This window comes from Culex quinquefasciatus, chromosome 3 (genome assembly GCF_015732765.1).
Source record: "Culex quinquefasciatus strain JHB chromosome 3, VPISU_Cqui_1.0_pri_paternal, whole genome shotgun sequence".
Taxonomy (NCBI): Eukaryota; Metazoa; Arthropoda; class Insecta; order Diptera; family Culicidae; genus Culex; species Culex quinquefasciatus.
Window position 1 is genome coordinate 57,439,772 of NC_051863.1, and position 8,518 is coordinate 57,448,289.

The 8,518-nt window shown below is 38.2% G+C and overlaps 1 long non-coding RNA gene across 1 annotated transcript; it reads right to left on the minus strand.

The window, feature by feature from the left end:
* Window positions 1-7,555: 7,555 nt before the first annotated feature.
* LOC119769892 lies at window positions 7,556-7,758 on the minus strand. Its single transcript, XR_005278562.1, has 2 exons — window positions 7,644-7,758; window positions 7,556-7,587 (listed from the first exon to the last, which is right to left on the minus strand). It is a non-coding gene; the product is annotated as an uncharacterized LOC119769892 (long non-coding RNA).
* Window positions 7,759-8,518: the final 760 nt, after the last annotated feature.

Below are 8,518 nucleotides of genomic sequence, written 5' to 3' on the forward strand. Positions count from 1 at the left end.
ATATTCAGTGATGTCCCTGGGACCCTTTGGCAACACTATGAGCTATGTGGATCACTTTTGGGATGTTCTGGGTCCTCCAAAGTGTCCTAGAATACAGATCATGGAGTCTACCGCCGTAACAACACGATTCTACCAAGTTTCCGATCATGGTTCATATTCAGTGATGTCCCTGGGACCCTTTGGCAACACTATGAGCTATGTGGATCACTTTTGGGATGATCTGGGCCCTCCAAAGTGTCCTGGAATACAGATCTTGGAGTCTACCGCCGTAACAACACGATTCTACCAAGTTTCCAATCATGGTTCATATTCAGTGATGTCCCTGGGACCCTTTGGCAACACTATGAGCTATGTGGATCACTTTTGGGATGTTCTGGGTCCTCCAAAGTGTCCTAGAATACAGATCATGGAGTCTACCGCCGTAACAACACGATTCTACCAAGTTTCCGATCATGGTTCATATTCAGTGATGTCCCTGGGACCCTTTGGCAACACTATGAGCTATGTGGATCACTTTTGGGATGATCTGGGCCCTCCAAAGTGTCCTGGAATACAGATCTTGGAGTCTACCGCCGTAACAACACGATTCTACCAAGTTTTCGATCATGGTTCATATTCAGTGATGTCCCTGGGACCCTTTGGCAACACTATGAGCTATGTGGATCACTTTTGGGATGATCTGGGTCCTCCAAAGTGTCCTGGAATACAGATCTTGGAGTCTACCGCCGTAACAACACGATTCTACCAAGTTTCCGGTCATGGTTCATATTCAGTGATGTCCCTGGGACCCTTTGGCAACACCATTAGCTATGTGGATCACTTTTGGGATGTTCTGGGTCCTCCAAAGTGTCCTAGAATACAGATCTTGGAGTCTACCGCCGTAACAACACGATTCTACCAAGTTTCCGATTATGGTTCATATTCAGTGATGTCCCTGGGACCCTTTGGCAACACTATGAGCTATGTGGATCACTTTTGGGATGTTCTGGGTCCTCCAAAGTGTCCTGGAATACAGATCTTGGAGTCTACCGCCGTAACAACACGATTCTACCAAGTTTCCGATCATGGTTCATATTCAGTGATGTCCCTGGGACCCTTTGGCAACACTATGAGCTATGTGGATCACTTTTGGGATGTTCTGGGTCCTCCAAAGTGTCCTAGAATAAAGATCTTGGAGTCTACCGCCGTAACAACACGATTCTACCAAGTTTCCAATTATGGTTCATATTCAGTGATGTCCCTGGGACCCTTTGGCAACACTATGAGCTATGTGGATCACTTTTGGGATGATCTGGGCCCTCCAAAGTGTCCTGGAATACAGATCTTGGAGTCTACCGCCGTAACAACACGATTTTACCAAGTTTCCGATTATGGTTCATAACCATGATCGGAAACTTGGTACAATCGTGTTGTTACGGAGGTATACTCCAAGATCTGTATTCCAGGACACTTTGGAGGACCCAGAACATCCCAAAAATGATCCACATAGCTCATAGTGTTTCCAACGGGTCCCAGGGACATCACTGAATATGAACCATGATCGGAAACTTGGTAGAATCTTGTTGTTACGGCGGTAGACTCCAAGATCTGTATTCCAGGACACTTTGGAGGACCCAGATCATCCCAAAAGTGATCCACATAGCTCAGAAGGTGCCAAAGGTTCCAGGGACATCACTGAATATGAACCATAATCGGAAACTTGGTAGAATCGTGTTGTTACGGCGGTAGACTCCAAGATCTGTATTCCTGGACACTTTGGATGACCCAGGACATCCCAAAGTGATCCACATAGCTCATAGTGTTGCCAAAGGGTCCCAGGGACATCACTGAATATGAACCATGATCGGAAACTTGGTAGAATCGTGTTGTTACGGCGGTAGACTCCAAGATCTGTATTCTAGGACACTTTGGAGGACCCAGATCATCCCAAAAGTGATCCACATAGCTCATAGTGTTTCCAATGGGTCCCAGGGACATCACTGAATATGAACCATAATTGGAAACTTGGTAGAATCGTGTTGTTACGGCGGTAGACTCCAAGATCTGTATTCCAGGACACTTTGGAGGACCCAGAACATCCCAAAAGTGATCCACTTAGCTCATGGTGTTGCCAAAGGGTCCCAGGGACATCACTGAATATGAACCATGATCGGAAACTTGGTAGAATCGTGTTGTTACGGCGGTAGACTCCAAGATCTGTATTCTAGGACACTTTGGAGGACCCAGAACATCCCAAAAGTGATCCACATAGCTCATAGTGTTGCCAAAGGGTCCCAGGGACATCACTGAATATGAACCATAATTGGAAACTTGGTAGAATCGTGTTGTTACGGCGGTAGACTCCAAGATCTTTATTCTAGGACACTTTGGAGGACCCAGAACATCCCAAAAGTGATCCACATAGCTCATAGTGTTGCCAAAGGGTCCCAGGGACATCACTGAATATGAACCATGATCGGAAACTTGGTAGAATCGTGTTGTTACGGCGGTAGACTCCAAGATCTGTATTTCAGGACACTTTGGAGGACCCAGATCATCCCAAAAGTGACCCACATAGCTCAGAGGGTTGCCAAAGGGTCCCAGGGACATCACTGAATATGATCCATAATCGGAAACTTGGTAGAATCGTGTTGTTACGGCGGTAGACTCCAAGATCTGTATTCCAGGACACTTTGGAGGACCTAGATCATCCCAAAAGAGATCCAAAGGGATCGAAGTGGTCCCAAATGGTCGTGAGGATGTGACTGGTAATAACTAAACTTCATTTGCTTTGAAAAATCGTTGTAAACCTAAATTATCTTCAACATTTTCTGAAGTTTCCAAATTTCAGGTTTTCAGGATGTTCTAGGTCGTCAAAATGGCCATTAACAACCACTCAAACATTTTTTCCTAGGTAGAGAAACTCATAAATTACAACTTTGCTGAACAATGTTATATGTTTTGAGCATTGTGTGATTTTATACAACCGAATTTCGGTATGGGTCATATATGACCCATCAGGCCTGAAAGGGTTAAAGCATTAGCAATGGAATTATATTTATCTAACGTTTTATTAGGAAATTGATTTCGTAGTTTTTAACATAAAAAATCATGTTTCAAATTCATGAAAAATATTATTTTTTTGATAGAAATTGCAGATCAAATCCAATATTTTGCAAAATCAATAATTTCAAAAAATAATCAAATTGGAATTTGAAAAAAACCTTATTTTTATGTAAAATAGTGTAAAAATAAAGTTAAGGTATTTCTAAGTATATTTTTCTTAATTTTTATAGGGCAATGGATTTTTTGACTGGAATGTTTTGTTTTGATTGGTCGGCTTTCTCAATCGGTTAAAAACAATCAAGCGATGTTTATATTAAAACTGCCCGACGTTTCGACCGGTTTTGTCGGTCCTCTTCAGGGTAAACTGTAAATTTATTCAAAAAATTGAAATCCAAACATAGTTTTTTTAACTATATATTTCAAAACAACTACAACCAATCCATATTGAAATCTTTTTTGTGTAATTTTCCTGGACTTTAACTTTAAAAATAAAAAGAGCGACTACACCCAAAATTCAGAGTCGAGATAATCGTTCTCTCAAAATTTATTGAGGGCTCAGTGCCAAAATCGATAGAATAATGGTACCAACTCACACCATCATAACAAATGAGTTCATTCGTTAGTTGAATCAATAAATCTCCAACAAGTGTCATACATCGACTTCTGACTTCTCCTTGGTTACCAAGCTGTGGTGGCCGAGGCAGCTAAGTCATTGGATTGATTTGTCAAAGGTCTCTGGTTCGATTCCCGTTGTCGACACTTTTGGTTTTTTGTTTGACGGATGAACTTTTTTTGCAAATGAACCTCGAGAGAATAGTTCTATCGCCCATCTCAAGCTGTGTTCTCTGCGTCCGTGAATGGTACCACTATTCTCTCGAATCGAGACCATCATTCTCTCGGACTAGCGCTGCCAGTTTTGGGTGTAGAGTTTAAATCATATTCAAAAGTTAGTGCTATTGAAAGCCACAATTTCATTACATTTTTGTACATTCAAAGATTATAACAAATCATACAATTTAGTTTTTAAGGTTTTTGCTATCATCAATTCTTTAAATCAAAATTAATGTATGCAGGGCCAAAAGGTTAAGAGCCCTTGATCTAAATCATCAATTTTTTTTAAATAGTTCCGAATCAATTCATCATTTACACTATCACAACAAAATTACAGAATTGTATTGCCCTAAATTTCGAATGAAAATTCATACCAGTCTCCCTAAAAAAGCAAAAAAAATACAATAAATATAATTTAACTTTGCTGATTTTCAAGTTATAACTGAGCAATTCTCTACGAAATTGGTTTTTTTTTCTTCAATTTTAATTTTTGTATTTTTTAATCCGGCTGAAACTTTTTTGGTGCCTTCGGTATGCCCGAAGAAGCCATTTTGCATCATTCGTTTGTCCATATAATTTTCCATACAAATTTGGCAGCCGTCCATACAAAAATGATATGTGAATATTCAAAAATCTGTATCTTTTGAAGGAATTTTTTGATCGATTTGGTGTCTTCGGCAAAGTTATAGGTATGAATACGGACTACACTGGAAAAAAATGATACACGGTTAAAAAAATTTTGGTGATTTTTTAATTATTTTTTTATCACTAAAACTTGATTTGCAATAAAACACTATTTTTGACTTTTTTCATTTTTTGATATGCTTTAGAGGACATAAAATGCCAACTTTTCAGAAATTTCCAGGTTGTGCAAAAAATCTTTGACCGAGTTATGAATTTTTGAATCAGTACTGATTTTTTCAAAAAATCGAAATATCGGTCTCAAAAATTTTTCAGCTTCATTTTTCGATGCAAAATCAAATTTGCAATCAAAAAGTACTTTAGTGAAATTTTGATAAACTGCACCGTTTTCAAGTTAAATTCATATTTAGGTGACTTTTTTTGAAAATGATACGACCCTTAGTTGCTGAGATATTGCAATGCAAAGGTTTAAAAATAGGAAAATTGATGTTTTCTAAGTCTTACCCAAACAACCCACCATTTTCTAATGTCGATATCTCAGCAACTAATGGTCCGATTTTCAATGTTAAAAATATGAAACATTCGTGAAATTTTCCAATCTTTTCGAAAAAGATATTTTCAGAATTTTTAAACCAAGAATAACAATTTAAAAGGGCGTAGTATTGAATGTTTGGCCCTTGAACACTTTGAAATAATCGGAATAATTTTTCAAATCCCTAATTAATATCATCGGAAAATTGTTTTTTTTTTTTTTTGAGCCCCAAAACTCTCAAAAATAACTTTGTCATGTTACAAAAAACACGAAATTCCAAATAAAAATTTCGGTTCTACGTGAAAAACGTTACTTAATCCACCGGAAGGTGGTTGCTGCCTTCCTCCTAAAAGCCTTGCAACCACACACTACGAAAGCTTTGGCTAACGCTTACTTAGTAAAGACACTATACATCTGAGTGCTGCCATCTAGGTATGATAAATTTAATGAACCATTTGAAAGCACTGCAGTGTTTGTGTGCGTGCACTGAGCGTAAAGTTCCGACAGCTATCCGCCGGAGCTTTCAAATTATGTAAATAATGACCCTTTTTAGTATCAACCAAAACAGTTTTTCGAACATATCTTTTAAAGTACTGCACCAAGCCGGATGAAATTTAAAAAAGACTTAAAGAACCTGAAGGCAAATCCAAAAACATAGATCCGGACAAAATCGGTCCAGCCAGTTCCGAGAAAAGTGAGTGAGAAAAAAAATTCTACGTCCATCCACACGCACAGACATTTGCTCAGAATTTGATTCTGAGTCGATATGTATACGTAAAGGTATATCTGGGAGGCTTATTTAAAAAGTTCAATTTTTGAGTGATTTTATAGCCTTGCCTCAGTGAGGTGAGGAAGGCAAAAACGCTTCTGCGTTATTGCAGATTTGAAACTACATTGATTTTCCTTTCTAATTATTTTTTGAAATTAAATATGTCTTTATTAAACATTCTTATAATAATTACATTTCATTTACGTTCTAAGTGGTATGGCTACATGCTTTGTTATATTTTTCGTTTTCTTATTAACTGTTCACATTCATTTTAGTGGTGGGTAAAACCGCTCATTTCTGTGAGCCGCTCATTTTCGTTCGCTCATTTAAATGAGCGGCTCTTTTGAACGGCTCATCCGCTCATTTCGCTCAAAGTCAGAAAGTAGACTGGAATGAACTGAAGCATCTGCTCTTGATATTTGAATTTTTTCAAACGACCAATCGAGTGTCCATGAGTGTCACGCTTCGTTTGATTTTTGTTGATTGATAGTTAAAAAATATATGTTTTCATCGCACTTATTCTGAACAGATTGGAGATCGTCCATGAAACATAGAAAATCTTCGATTTGCTTTATCCTTTTTTGGAAAGCATTTTGAATATAAACGTTTTACGTTTTTTTTTTGTTTAATAAGAACAACTTTTATCAATGACAGCAAATGAATGATCAAAAGAAGCGTCAAAAAAGATGATCAGAAAAAAATGCATTAAGAAAACTATTGAACAATTACCACAAAAGAGAACCAAGTTTGTGCGATGTGCTGTGGTTAATTACATTTTAAATCATAAACGGTCCAATACATGGATTAAAACCGCAAACTAACATACGAACTATGTTCGAATGCGTGTAACAACTTCATGTACATAACATTTGAGAAATGTATCGATATTTGCATAATGAGATCAAGCAACATCGGGCGACAGTCAGCTGATTCAAAATCACAGGCGCCCGACACGGGCTAGCAACAAGCATAAAGTGCGCCATAATGTTGGAACATGAGGCGACCGGTGAGAACCTAGTTTCCCCTCTTTTCTCCACAGCACCGTCACCACCAGTGCGTGGAAGAACGAACCGAACGAGGACGAATGAGTGAGAGCGAAATAACGAAAGAGCGAGCGAAAACGACGCCGTTCGACGACGTCGACGACGGCGCGAGCGACGCTAATCAAGCGCTCCGTTCGTTCTTTCCGTTCATTTGCTCTCGCTCATTCGCTCTCGTTCGGTTCGTTCTTCGACTCGCTCATTGATTTGACGGTTCTTTGAAAAGAACCGGTTCACAAAATGAACCGCCGCTCATTTTTTCTGAGCGGTCGCTCATTCGTTTTTTAGCTTGAGCCGGTTCATAAGAACGGTTCGCTCAAATAAGCCCATCTCTAATTCATTTATTTACTTCAAATTGTTTTACATTATTGCATTTAATCGAATACATTTGGGTAAAAAAGAAAAAAAATCCTTTTAACAACTAATCCTAACTTAAAACTAAAAAATTAAATTCATTGAAATATTCAAAATCATTAGAACGAATAAACTACGAACTGTATTTTAAGGTTAGGTTTTCGGCTTTTCGGTCTTGGCGGGAAAATTCGAAACAACGCTTATTTTCTCGTATCCAACGTTTCAACCCTCTATGGGGTCTTCTTCAGGGAATCTAAAATTTATTTTTGTTAGCCCATGACTAAATAATAGCTGTTAAAATACGTACTAAGAAAGATTGTTTCTCGTCCAGTGTAGTTTTAGTCAAAGTGTAAACTGTCGTTAGTGTCGTTTGTCTGTGAATAATTTAGATTAAGTTACTTGTTTATGTACTCAATCATGTGTTACTCACTGTTTCTGATTGGTATTCATCCGGGTAATCTGGATAAAACCAACGGTCAATTTGGACAGTGGAACCCGAGCTTGTTTACGCGGTACTTTTCGTGTTTTACTTTCCCTTTTCGTATAAAGCTCGTATTGGTAACCACCACTTTCTTGGTAGCGACAATTATTGACAGTACCCCCCCTACCTATGTGTGAGTGTGTTACAGAGATGTTGTAGTATTGGTGTGTTTTCCGTGTTTGTTTTGGCTATTGGTTCTGACTAGGAGTGTACAATATTTTGATATTGTGGAGTAAGCCGGCATAAACTATGTTCAAATTTTCTGTGTCCTGTTTTTTGTTAACGGTGTGTGGTGTGTTTCTTATGTGGCACATTTCCAAAAATTTAAGCTTTTTCAGAGAGTTTGTTCTGTCTAATATTGTAGTGTTTTCAATGTCAAATTCGTGTTTTTTTAGTGATACAATGGCTCACAAGTGCAGATTTTCCCTGTATCTCTCTCATTTGGCCGTCTTCTTCAATGTATCCCTGTTCCCTCAGTTTTCTCACTTTGTTTTGATATGTTTTGTGATTTGCAGTACGTAAACTTAAGTGTGTTGTTGTCAAACCTACGTATACACCTTCACATTCTTTGCACGATATTTTGTAAATAACATATGACTGTTGTTCTTTCGGTGTGATGGCTTTAACCATGGGGTACAACTTTTTGATTGTTTTTGTGTGTTTTACAGCTAAAGAAATGTGTGTGTAGTCTTTTTGTAGTATTTTCTGAATGTTTTGAGTGAGATTGTTTACATTCGTCAGCGAGAAGTATGTTTTCACCTGCGTTTGGTTCTGGGATTCACTTGTGTCGTTTTGCCTGCTAAGCTGCTTTTCATCGTATCTGT